General features: G+C 40.2%; 1 protein-coding gene across 1 annotated transcript in view; it reads right to left on the minus strand.

Annotated features, from left to right (window-relative positions):
- LOC144662785 (uncharacterized) overlaps positions 1 to 14,777 on the minus strand; it is a 269,859-nt gene that overhangs the window by 143,102 nt on the left and 111,980 nt on the right. The gene's annotated exons all lie outside the window — the stretch shown is intronic.

Here is a 14,777-nt window from a genome sequence, read left to right on the forward strand (position 1 = left end):
ATTTTGATAACGTTATTAAAGGTTGTTGGACTTGAGGGCAATTACCACGAGTGACTTTTTTTAAAGCCTGACACTCTACGGTAGGCCCAAACCGGCTGGAAACGATCACACCATAATTGCAGAAACCTACAAATTAAATGCAGGCCTTGTGCTACGTTTTTATTCAAATAGCGTGTAAAAACGAACTCGCTTTCATTACTGATGAAGGCCTAATTTAATAAGAGCCTTGTTTGCATGACTGGCTTATCCATAAGACGTTTCGTCCGAGAATTCTCGGCGATTAGTTGGTCCACTTCTTTCATGCACATTTAGAATAACTTACTGCTGATAACAGTTTTGATTCTAAGGTCTTGTACTCAGCTGACGCCTGGTTTGAGTGGGCTGGCTTCCAATCTTCACTTCGCAACCTTATTGCAACTTTTTTTACTTCACAACCAAAACCTATTTAAAAAATAACAAGGTACATGTATGCATTCCTACATCTGTATAGCTTTATACTAAACTTCATCAAAAGGCCCTTTCATATTCTTATTCCAACTTTCTAATTTTGACCTCCAGAAACTACAACAAAAACAAACAAACAAACAAACACTATTGTATTCCCACATTATCTGTTTACTAGCTGTGACAGCATTGTATTGTTTTGGACTTCCTATTAATAATAATAATAATAATAATAATAATAATAATAATAATAATAATAATAAAAACAAAAACCTGAACAAGATTCAAATGCAGTAAATGATATCGTAATGATACTTTTATCATGTTTGAATAATTCAAAAAAGAATGTACAAATAATTATGCTGATAGTAGACAATACCTGATTCATAAAAAAATGAAATATTCTATAGAGAAATGTTTTGATTCGCTGATAAAAGAAAAAAGTGTTTGTCCTCTGGTTTTGCACTGATGATGGCTATAATTGAAGACCATGAAAAAACTATGCCTGAAATGACTGATTTGCAACCAGCAGACCCTTTGGTCTGAATGTTTAGCCATACGTTTCGTTTTAAATATCTCCTTTCCACCATTCTTCGTAAATGGAGGTGTTACTTCTTACCACATTAATATTTTACTAAGAATGCTTTCTAAAAGCCCCTGAGCTAGATAAGCTATTTTTCGTAATATTGTGTACTTACTGGTACATTTTATTCCGACAATGCTAACACTGGTGGCATCACTTCCATATCCATTGCTAGCTGTACATCTGTATGACCCTGCATCTTTCCTCTGTACTTTAACCAGATGAAGCAAGTAACCAGAGACATTAAACTGGTTCACTGGGACGCCATCCTTTGTCCAGGTGATGTTTGGATGTGGGTCACCAGATGCATTACATTTCAATGTGTAATTTTGTCCAATAGAAAGCTGAGGTTCTCGTACTGGGGCGATTGTTATTTTTGGAGGCACTAAAAGATAATACGAATTAATATATGTACTGCGTCAATTTCGAGGAAATAATTATATAATAAGCGCATATTGGGCAGCTGAAAAGGACTATCTAAAAGAATACTGATGATCAAATCATGTTACATCACGACACGCGAGAGCGCGCATCAAATGTGTACTTTCGTTGCTGAATGAAATTGAATTCCCCTTTGTTTTGTTTAAATACATACACGAGAATACAAAAGAATTACTTCATGGGGAGTTTTTTCTCTCTTGAATGGAACATTTTATAGGCTTATGAAAGCACATAAATTTAGAACAGTGTTAAGGGTGTCGAGATCGTAAATGTACTTGTATACACCTGATTGAAGAAACGTTGACCCGTGAAAAGCCTAAACGATAAACTATGCAACCCAAATGTTCACTGTGAAATCAGAAAAAGTAATCGTTTTCTGTGACAGAATGAACATTTTAGTAGGACAGGTTTCATAAATCGTGCTCTTAAAGCTCTCAAAGAAATATTGCCTTGTTTATAAATAAATTGAATAGAACTAAGCTTACCAATTCGGTCTTATCGTTCATGGTTTAAGCTTTTCAAGGATCAACGTTTCTTCAATCAGGTATAGTTAGTCAGGAAAATCACGTTACTCGCTACAAACAAAAGGATAAATAATACACTCAATGATGAAATGAAAGGTTTTAATTAGAGATATAATTCTTTAAAAATATATCCTTATTTATCAGTATTATTGTTGTTATCTCGTGGTTGAATTATTTCGCGTCCCATGCAGTTACTTATTTTGTTTTGGAAAAAAGCACCTACCCCTGCCCCTAGTTTGTTGTCATTATTAGAGCATTCTTTTCGCCGCAACTAACTGCCTTTTGGTTTCCGAGGATGATTTGTGTTTGTTTATTGAATAGATTAAAGAAGACGCCCAAATGTGGTAAGAACATCAGTGGCTCGTTGACCACCTTTTTGTTCTTACAAAATTTTGACTTCATCTGTGATCGATAAGCCCCATAACTAAACAGGCGCAGTGCAAACCGGAAACTACTTCTTAAACTATATTCGACAATGACATTAAGGGTTAAGAGAACAAACAAAATATGAAACGTTATTACACTGTGGTGTCCCGGTTTGACCGGTTTAGAACAGAGCAAATCAAACTTAACGACCCGCGAACTCAAATGACGATTTTTCACTCGTGCGGAGAGGAGAATTAAATTATCAACACGGAGCGATTCTATATAGCGAGAATGAGGCGCTCAGCCTGTCAGTCACAAATTCTAATAGGACGATTTCATTGGTTGGGAACTGAAATTTTATGGTGTCTCGTTTATAAACTTAAGTCCCCATTGGTATGTTCAGTATTATCGGTTTGAGTTTTTCTCTCTTAGGAGTGAACGTTGTATGGAATGTTAATGGTATGTATGTATGGAATGTATGTAATGGTGAAAAGATAACTACAGACTGAAGGGTTCTTGAAATACAAAAGAAATAAAGCGGTAGACTTAAAAAACACCCTTTCGATGCTTTGATAGATAATACGCCTATTTCTTGTTGTACAATCGTGCATAATTAGAACACCATACTGCACTTACCAACCACGCCAATTGTTACTTGGTCAGACAGTAACTCCTGTCCACCAGCGGACGAAATCTTGATTGTGTATACATATTCATCATTTTGTTTGACGTCTTTTAACACCAGCGTTGCAGGAAGCTTTGCTTCGTACCTCTGTTTGAAAGATTGGTCCGCGTAGTTGAACGCGGTGTTCAGAAGTCGATATGCAATTAGGGTTTGTTCCGTTTCTCCAGGACTCTGTCTGCTAAGGCTGACGGTATAATCTTGTGCAGAAGCAGTGAATTCCCAATTGAGTGAGACTCGACTGTTGTCGACTCCTTCCACCACAACTGTGCGTTTATAAGGTCTTCTGGTCCAAGTAAACGATTCTGAAATAACACAAGAGAATTAAAAAGGAACATTCGAGTTCACTTATATCAGGACAAATACAATAAAAAACAATCAGTCACATAACCTACCAGAATACTGCACTGCTGCAGAAAGCAAAAGTACTGCTAACATCCACCGAGAAATGTAGACGAGAAAATATGCCATTTTTCATAGCCAGAGAAAACTCCTTTTTGATATGTATTACTGACATGCACACAAATAAAGCGAGCGACGAACATTTCATACCATGAGCTCGAGGCAGAAGTTATTTTGGTGATATACGTGCTTGCTCACCTCTTCCGGTTGACGTATGTAATCTTACGCTGACAAGTGAAATTACTTTCCTTCATTCTTTTGTTCTCAGTATCTTGTTTTTCTTGTTTTGCGTCATCGGTAATTTGAGAGGCTTTCTACGGCAAGGTAGAGCTTTGCTTGGTTGCTTGGGCACGCTAGCTTTTGTTTCGGAATACCAGCACGTTTAATCTTTTTATTATACATTGTCAGAAGTACATGTACTTCTGACATTGTAGTCACTAGATGTCTTTTTATCGGCTGAGAGCCTACAGCTAATTCTGGAAATCCGCGCAACCCCGCACAACCTATAGATTAGTGAATAATCTACTAGCAGATTAAGTAGTAAAAGGATGGATGATTGACTCCTTTATTGTGTGCAGCCATCCACTAAAAGTTTGCAGCCAGAATAAATTAATTTTGGATGACCTCATAATGGAGGTTTTTCTTATGTCTAAAATGCGCGGGAATCTTTTGTGAGGTGAAATAAATTAAAATAAAATGCGCGCGCGAATTTATGCAGCATAATTTATGCCTTGACGACACGATAACTCTACTTCATTGACAGAGTAGGGTACATAGTCCACTTGAGAGCACTTGTTCCACTGCGGATCGAAGTAAGAGAATTTAATTATAAGAAGCTCCGTTTTTTAAATTACTTAAGATATATTTCCTTTAGCTTACTAGAGATTTTTGAAGCTCAAATAGATCGAATAGTTATTCACGATCGAGCAGACAGAGGCTTAACCATGCATTGATCTCATACAAAGCCGGCGAACGCGCTTGAGTGACCACGGATATAAACATCAGGATTTTAGCGGAACCGAATCGCTTATTTTGTTTAGAACGAGTCGCGTGAAGAAATATTAAAACTAATTGGTTGCACACACGGATTGTAAGTAAAAAAACCCTTTTATTTCAATCGTTCAATTTAACGAATTACAATGATTTTCAGTGATTTTAAAAGTAAACACTGCGTTTTGAGCGCCGCGAAACTTAGACACTAAACACACAAATTGTAAATCAAGCAAAACTTTATGTTAATCGCTCAAAACATTACAATGATGAAATTTAATAGTCGTCTTCATGTCCCTTGGAATATTTGTAAGGTGAGGTTCTGTGTAAACGCCGTGATTGTCTAGAAGGCCTCTTCGGTTTATCATCCAAATAATTTACTAAGCGAATTTGCAGGCGTTTACGCTTTTTAGGTGGGGACATTTCCACTGTGGGAGGGGGGGTCAAGATCGATGGAGGAGGGGAGGGAGGTAAGGGAGTGGAGGTTGCCATGGAAGTAATTACTTGTGGGTCTGGTGCTTGAACTGGAGTGGCTGGTACTGTCGCCAGTTCTGGAGTTGGTACTGCTGGTAAATTCTCTGTGGTAGATATTTGTTTCTTGTTTTGGGGTTCGGCCCACTTTGTTGCCTCAGGTATAAAATTAAGCTGGTGTTTGTATGTCAGAAACCTATTTTGTAGCTGCATATACTGCCAAGCTTTTTCGTCTTTTCCAAGGTCGTTAAGGGATAGAAGGCCATCCATATTATTCCTCAAGCGTTGCATCTCCGGAATTACTGGGGCAGCCATCAGGTTTTGCTGCTTGAGATATTGCAGGAGTTCTTTAGAAACGCTACCTTCTTCTTCCCCGTTATCGAATCGTTCTCTTTACCAGGTAATACATTTGTTCGTAATCTGCAACTGTCTTGAGTGGTTGGCTTAAGGTCAATAAACAGATAACCAAACGGTCTCCGCACCGCTTCTTCGTACTGTTTTATGAACCAAGCAGTTTCTCCAGGATACATTTGTTTCGCTAAGGTTAAAATCTGTAGCTTGTCGCGGGGATTCTTGAAAAGTACCAAGTAATGGCTGTTTAAGCTGATGCTTCTGTTACCTTTTCCTTGATGGAACAGGTTTTGCACAATGTATACGACACTCAAGTTTCGATGATGCGAACCCTTTGTGAACCTGTCATTCCCGCCACCATACAGGTAAACGTATGCCCCAAGTGAAACCGCTGACACTTTTCTGGAGAAACGGACAAGCTTGAAACGGAGGGACACCGGAAGTGCTATGTTTACTGCTCATGTGTTTTTGCATGCTATCTTTTTCTAGAAAAAAAATATTTTGACAAATAGGACAGGGCCAACTCATGTCAACTGAACGAAAGGTTTACAAAAAGTGACAAAATGTGTAATGTTTCACAACTATATATTACATATAAACCATTATTCTATTGTTTGACTCCACCACCACCACCACCACCACAATTTTATTGCTTAATTCCACCACCACCACCACCACCACCCCAATTCTATTGTTTAATTCCACCACCACCACCACCACAATTCTATTGTTTAACTCCACCACCACCACCACCATCACAATTCTATTGTTTAACTCCACCACCACCACCACCATCACAAACTATTGTTTAATTCCACCACCACCACCACAATTATATTGTTTAACTCCACCACCACCACCACCACCACAATTCTATTGTTTAACTCCATCACCACCACCACCATCACAAACTATTGTTTAATTCCACCACCACCACCACAATTATATTGTTTATCTCCACCACCACCACCACCATCATCACAATTCTATTGTTTAACTCCACCACCACCACCACCATCACAAACTATTGTTTAATTCCACCACCACCACCACAATTATATTGTTTAACTCCACCACCACCACCACCACCATCACAAACTATTGTTTAATTCCACCACCACCACCACAATTATATTGTTTAACTCCACCACCACCACCACCACCATCACAATCTATTGTTTAATTCCACCACCACCACCACCATCACAAACTATTGTTTAATTCCACCACCACCACCACAATTATATTGTTTAACTCCACCACCACCACCACAATTATATTGTTTAACTCCACCACCACCACCACCACCATCACAAACTATTGTTTAATTCCACCACCACCACCACAATTATATTGTTTAACTCCACCACCACCACCACCACCATCACAATCTATTGTTTAATTCCACCACCACCACAATTCTATTGTTTAACTCCACCACCACCACCATCACAATCTATTGTTTAACTCCACCACCGCCACCACCACCACAATTCTATTGTTTTACTCCACCACCACCACTATTATTTAACTCCACCACCACAATTCTATTGTTTAACTCCACCACCACCACCACCACAATTCTATTGTTTAACTCCACCACCACCACCACCACAATTCTATTGTTTAATTCCACCACCACCACAACCACTACAATCTATTGTTTAACTCCACCACCACCACAATTCTATTGTTTAACTCCACCACCACCACCACAATTCATTGTTTAACTCCACCACCACCACCACAATTCTATTGTTTAACTCCACCACCACCACCACCACAATTCTATTGTTTAACTCCACCACCACCACAATCTATTGTTTAACTCCACCACCACCACCACAATTCTATTGTTTCACTCCACCACCACCACCACCACCACAATTCTATTGTTTAACTTCACCACCACCACCACCACCACAATTCTATTGTTTAACTCCACCACCACCACAATCTATTGTTTAACTCCACCATCCTAAAAATTGATCATTTGTATCTTGCTTTTAACAAGTGCTTATCGATATGAAGAGAAAGGTAAACTGGGATGATGAAGAGGAGGAAAGTGAAAAAGAAGACAATATATCCTCTGATGATGAGAGTGACAGCGAAGAACCCCGTATAAAAGATGTCTTAAACAATCTCTCCGCAGCCGTTTCAAGAAAATATGCTTCTGAATTGCTGCATAGTATGGCCACCTGCAAAGATATCTTGTTTTGGACTCCCTGCGGACAATTACTCCGAAATCAACGTATAATACCAGTAACAAACATCTCAGAGCTGGTTGAGTATGTTCTACTTCCTCATAACGATGATGTAGCCAAACCCCGTGCACTCAATACTTTCCTGGAGGGACTGGAAGAGCTTGGGGTTAATAAGCGTTTGATAAAGAATAAGAAAATTCTAAGCGATATATTACAAAAAGAACAAGCCTATCGCGATAAAGAGGAAGAGGTTGACGACGGTAACTCGACTGACAGTAACGAAGAGGAGGAAACAGCTTCTGAAGAGGGTATTGGAGCTGAGGAATCTCAAAAGAGCGACAGCAACAGCGATGAAGAAGCTGAGAATAGCGATTCCGATAGTTCAGCTTTAATTCACGCAAAAGCTCATAATCCATGTCAACACTGCGAAGGTCCGAATGTATATGATACTGCGGTCATGAAATGTCCTGAGTGTTTTTGGGAAGATAACTGTAAAATTTGTCCTATATGCGAGCACGAGATTCCACTAGACCGAAAGCACGGAAAACACAGTTTGCGTCGATGTTATGATTGTGGAGCAATCATACACAAGAACGAAGAGACTTCTAAAACTACATACTATCCCCCTAGAAATGACGAGGACGAAGACGATTATTAAATTTCATCATTGTGATACGCTGTGTCGAACGACCTAAGTAAATAAAGTTTTGCTACAATTTGTGTGTTCAGTGTCTAAGTTTCGCGCCGCTCAAAACGCAGTGTTTACTTTTAAAATCACTGAAATCATTGTAATTCGTTAAATTGAACTATTGAAATAAAAGGGTTTTTTTACTTACAATCCGTGTGTGCAACCAATTAGTTTTAATATTTCTTCACGCGACTCGTTCTGTACATAATAGGCGATTCGGTTCCGCTAAAATCCTAATGTTTATATCCGTGGTCACTCAAGCGCGTTCGCCGGCTTTGTATGAGAACAATGCATGGTTAAGCCTCTGTCTGCTCGATCGTGAATATTTATTCAATCTTTTTGAGCTTCAAAAACCTCTAGTAAGCTACAGGAAATATATCTTAAGTAATTTAAAAACGGAGCTTCTTATAAAAATCTCTCACTTCGATCCGCAGTGGAACAAGCGCTCTCAAGTAGACTATGTTCCCTACTTTGTCAATCTATCAATCAAGTAGCTATAGACTTATCGTGTAGTGACGTCAAGGCATAAATTATGCTACATAAATTCCCGCGCGCATTTTTTTTTTAATTTATTTCACTTCACCAAAGATTCCCGCGCATTTTAGACATAAACCACACCTCGATTATGACGTCATCCAAAATTAATTAATTCTGGCTGCAAACTTTTAGTGGATGGCTGCACACAATAAAGGAGTCAATCATCCATCCTTTTACTACTTAATCTGCTAGTAGATTATTCACTAATCTATAGGTTGTGCGGGGTTGCGCGGATTTCCAGAATTAGCTGTAGGCTCTCAGCCGATAAAAAGACATCTAGTGACTACAATGTCAGAAGTACATGTACTTCTGACAATGTATAATAAAAAGATTAAACGTGCTGGTATTCCGAAACAAAAGCTAGCGTGCCCAAGCAACCAAGCAAAGCTCTACCTTGCCGTAGAAAGCCTCTCAAATGCTGCCCACTTTTAGTGGATGGCTGCCCAAAAAGAGAAGTCAATCATACATCCTTTTACCAATAGATTATTCACTAATCTGTAGATTGTGCGCGCAATGCATGATTCCCAAGAGCAATGTGTCAGGCATCTGGCGGCGAAGGAAACTCATAGTTCGTCGATTCACTTCTTCAACCGAGAAAAAGTTTGACCAAAGTTAAAAAATTGCTGGACAAAAAAGTCTCGGAAAACACAAAATGATTACTGAACAAAAATTATTACTTCCTTTTCCAGAAAAACAATGTATAATAAAACAATTATTAGCCTCAGCCTTCGGCTTCGACTGATAACACTTACCTCGACCTTGATTATTCCGGATATCACAAAAACCTCATCCAATAATTGTTTACTAGTAATACGTGACCCGCAGGGCCTCGCGAAGCTCCTGGTTGGGGAGGCAGGGGGGGGGGGGGGTACTATAAATAAAGAGTGATAACCGGTTTTAACCGGTGATTTGTTATTGTTGCCTAGTAACGGACATGGCCACGACACACTCGTTCCCAGGGTCTACTCCGCCTAGAAAATGGCGGCTTTTTCTGGTTCGTAAAGAGGTATAAAGCGTTGGGAAGCGCAGGCTATTTTCAAAATCATCGACACATTATTGTATATTCGCATTTTGGACATTTATTTCAGGGCATTAAAAAAGAAGAATAACGAACGGCAGGAGGATTCGAACCCTCCGCCCGTGCGCCCCTGATGGCCATGAAAGGTTTATAGCCTGAATAGGCGTTGAGGGAGTATTATGTGGAAATCGATCGGTGTTATTTTAATCCGAAAAGAAAAACGATAAAAATGAAAGGCTCAGGATTCGAACCCACAAATAAAAAAAAGTAAATAAAAAAAAGTAAAAAAACCCTAGCCGGATTCGAACCCCCGCCCTCAGTCCCGAAGATCTGATTTGAAGTTCGACGCTCACACCATTAGGCCACCAGCGCGCGCGGCCGTGTGACGTCATTTCCACCAGACACCAAGCTCACAAATATGACCGTAAACTCCACACGAGATTTCATCCCGCCTGAGCCCTTTGAGGGACAAAATTATACACTCCGCTACGCTAGGCCTTCGGCCTCGCTTCGCGAGGAATAATTGTTTCGGTGTATGGGTAGAAATAAATTTAAGTCAATGTGACGCTTACGGACAATTAAGAGGCTGTATCTGTAATAGTGGTCTGCCCGATCTGGCTTGTTAAATAGATTTCGCTCTTTTCTAGTGGGTTGCAAGACTTTCATGTACTTATACTAAAAACACAATTCACTTGACCGGATCATTAATTTTTTTCGAGTTTTTTAAGGATTTTCGGTTCACCCGAACGAGCACTTGTAACGACCACTGTCAAGGCTTTAATTTATCACAACTTTGAAAATTAATTAAAAAAGAACTAACAACTTCTGTACCAAACAAACACTACAACCTGTTAAATTATGTCTTTTTATCACACCAACTTTCACGAATATTGAGCTCGAATCAAGCTAACAGCAAAACATTAATGACACCCCTATCACACACCTTGATGAAACACTTGAAAACGTCTCAGATTCAAACTTTATTTTTGAAAAAGTGAGGCGGTCTACTTCAATGAAACTAACGCAGCCGAAAAGTAGATGTAATAGAAAATGTTCCTATCGAAAAAAAACATTTGGTATCGTCTTAATAAAATATTTACAGCTGTGTAAACTTGCCCAATTTCGAAGATCTTCATGTTTGCAGCCATTTTGAGGGACTCGTCAGGACGAGGAGTTTCATCAATTGGCCTCGCAGACATACCTCACACCTTCAGAAATAAACAAAGATTAGATATAAATGTAGTGCAGTTCAACTGAAAGAGAATAAATCACTTACCAGTAGAAATACTTTTTAAACTTTTTTGACGGTGAGTCATGCCGAAAAATGTCTTCGTAGTCAAGATAAAGAGCTTTCTTTCCTAGCCCAGAGGAAAGGGCGCTTTCGAAGGGTTAAAGAGAAATGCCACAGAATTTGATCTGCTGCAAAATTTTATAACACTTAGCTTCAACGTTCCTTTGAGGTGTTTTTGATGAACTGCGAAAAAGGATCTAAACCAGAAGAAGAAAAGCTACTGAAAGTTTAGTAAAATCAGCAACAGATCATCTTAACAAACCTTTCCACAAGATTTACGCTATTTTGTTTCCAGTCTTTTTGCGATTTCAAGAAATGAAGAATTGACAAAATGCGTTAAGAAGTATTACCATTATTTCTGCCTAAAATGACCGTTCTTTCCAAATATTCTGATCACGGGACACTGGCTTGCAACAACGATTTTTTTGCGCAACAATGTTTAGCGGAAAATCGAACTCCAAGTAACATGGTACCGGGGACGATTTTTTGCAAAACTTTTGACTCGGCCACACGTTGGGAGTTTTTGAATCCAAGTCAAAAACTCACAACGTAAGATGACGAATATTTAGAAAGTTGACTCGTGTAACAGGGTCGCCGTCGATTTTTCGCGCAACACCTTTTCAAAATTCTGTTCAACATGGCCTGGACGCGCGTGCGAAATGTTACGAGTTGGCGTTGTGCTGAAAATCGTCTCGTGTAACATGCATGTTGCCAAGAACATTTTGTACGATGTTGCCCGAAAGGTTGACTCGTTTAACACACTACGAAAAGTTGACGCGGTGTTGCGCGGAAAATCGTTTTTGCAAGCTGTCCCGTGTAACACCACCTTTATGTGCTTTTTTTCTTTATGTGTTATTCCGCACGCAGCTTTTGTGTTGACACGCTGTGAAGCACAAGGCTTACTAATGAGGCAAGCAAGGATACGCATAAAACCACAGGGGGGGGGGGGGGTGCAGACTCAAGTTCTGACAACTCGGTCAAAATGGCGGCGTCAAAATTATAAGGATTTGTATGAAACTTTAGAGGAAAAACAATTATCGTACGAAAATATAAAAAACCGCTAGTAAAGCTCAAATTTCACATTATATGTTGTCTATGTGACGTTTCGTGACTGTTCTACAGTATTAAAACCCTATTTAACCGATATTTTTAATTTTAGTTTACTCTTACCTAAATATTTGCAAGGGTGAACACTTCCGACGCTAGATAAACATCAATGTTCGACAAAAATGAGCCAAAACTTGCTTTTAATTTTGTCAATGAATAAACTGCACTGGGCCGCGAACAAAATGCTGCTAGTGTACGCAGGGTCTATGCATTTTTGACTCTCAGATTGGTCTCTATCATGACTCTGCCGCATTAAGTTTTCTACGCAGTTCGTTCAGCCTTGCAGTTTCACGTTTCATGTTTTTAATTTTGTCGACTCACTCCAAAACCTCCCATGGGCAAAGTTCGAAGACCATTCTTTTACTGCAGCAATTTTTTTATTCGCCTGCCTCTCCGCGATTTAAGAATACGGGAATAACACTGGTTCTCCCTCTCCTAGTAACGGTCTGCTGTGGTTGCAGAGTCTCTGCATCTTCTGCTGTAGTGACCCTTGACTGAGATCTTTCACAACTTTATCAGCAGAGGTCTGGTTTTTTGCTATGGGTGTTCTCAGGTATGACTGGTGCTTGACTAGGATCTTGACGAATGTACTTACGATTCCGTCCGAGCAGGTCTCCGCTCTCTGTCGCAAAAAGAGAAGAGCGTGGTCCGACTTTTGTAACACATGATCCCTTCTCCCATGGAGCTTTCGGGGTTGTTGGCTGAAGCCTTACTGGTTCTCCTACTCGAAGCTCATGCAGAGGTGTTGCACACTTGTCAAATGCTACTTTGGCCTGCCGCCTTTTCCATCTGATGTTGTCATAAACTCCATATCAGCAACCTCACACTTGAGCAACGCTTCAGTTGTTGGGATGGTGGTTCTAGTTCGCCGAGGCATCAGCTTTTGGACTCAATTCATTGCTGTCCGGTGTGTTACGCCACTCAAGCAACGACATCTGCAGATCTTTGTTATCTTGCTTTGCCTTTTTTTACAAGATTCTTCGCAATTTTACTGCTGACTCAGATTACCCATTGCTTTGACTATGTAAAGGTGAGCTGGTAATATGCTGGAATTTCCATTCATGAGCAAACTTAGGGCCTGGGGACTTTCTGCCCGGTATTACATTAGCCCGGTTTGCCGAGATGACGTTCAGCCCAGTTTCAGCACGAATGATCTTGATCACCTTTTTCCGGCAATTTAGTGGTTAAATGTTTTGCACTTATGCAGCTGGATGGGTTACTTTACCTCTACATCCTATTTAGAAGGATTAGCATTGATTTTTTTGTCGGATATTGTGCTCAGAATAGAAATTTAATGCTGGCCTGCTTAGCCGGGCTGGCCCGGTGAACGCCATTACATGGAAAATTTTCAGCCCGGCTACCCGAGATCCCGGCATCGCGATACCGGGATCTCGGCTAACCGGGCTGGCCCGGTTGTCATGTAATCGCAAGTTGATTTTTGTTGCGTTTAACAGACGTGCCGAGATCTCGGCAAACCGTGCCAGCCCGGCTAACCGGGCCAGCCTGGCTCATGTGATCAGGACCTTAGTAAAGAGCGTACTGGAGTACGTCAACTATACCATGTCAAGCAAAGTGGTTGCTTTGATCACTGATTCTGCAGTGGTATCACCTTACAGATCTAGCTCAAAGCAATTACTGTAGAAGTCCACAGTTACTAAGTAGTTCTCGCCACCGACATCCAAGATATATTGTCCCATTTTTAACTAGGGAGTTTCTATAATCTTGTCCGTCATCAGTGGCTCCTTTTGGTGTCTGGCTAACAGGTCATTGCACACTTCACAACGTTGGACTTGATCCTTGGTTTGTACCACCATGCCAAGCCAGAATAACACATCGCGAGCTCGGCGTACACAGGCATCAGGACCAAGGTGGCTGGAATGAACTCTTGCAATCATTTGAGGTCTCATAGAGTTGGGAACAATCACTTTCATTCCTTTGAACAAGACTCTTCCTTGTACTATTAACTTTTCTTTGTAGTTACAGTATTTATGGCTGCAGACGGGAAATTCCTCTTTGGTCTGTGGTCAACCTGTCATTATTGTATTCATGAGACTTTGCAGTGCAGCATCTGCAACTGTGCACTGTTTGATTGCTGATTTTCAGAGAGGGTTGGCATGAATCTGGAGAGGTAGATTACACATCCTAGAAGACGCTGAACAGCTCTTTTGTCGTCTGCTCGTGGCATGTTTACAATTGCTTCCATCTTTGGGGGTCTGGTGTGAGTCCTTCTGGCGTAAACAGATGTCCCATGTAAGGGACTTGGTCTAACCTTTACCTCAGCTTCTTCTTGTTCAGCTTCAAGTTTACCTTTGCGTGCACGATCCTGCAGGCTTAACACGTTGCTGTCATGATCTGCTAGAGCATCTTCGATGGAACAAACATACACAAGATCGAAGCCATGCGTTTAATCTCACCGCCAAGGATTCTGCTGAGACCCAAGAAAACTACTTTATATAACAGGTTCCTATTTGTTTTATAAGCGAAAAAGAGCCACTATGACTGAGAAAAACATAATGACCTTTTATATCAAGTCATTGTCCAAAGACAAAGGTCTATGTAATCCAGTTGCAGCCATTTTGTCCCCTCGACCAATCAAAATCGATACACAGATAGGGCTTGCCCCTTTCGGTCGTTCACCAGTCTTTGTTAAAACAAAAGTCAAATTTCCTTCACCTCTC

Source organism: Oculina patagonica, chromosome 8 (genome assembly GCF_052425735.1).
Source record: "Oculina patagonica isolate OP01 chromosome 8, crgOcupat, whole genome shotgun sequence".
NCBI classification, from domain to species: domain Eukaryota; kingdom Metazoa; phylum Cnidaria; class Anthozoa; order Scleractinia; family Oculinidae; genus Oculina; species Oculina patagonica.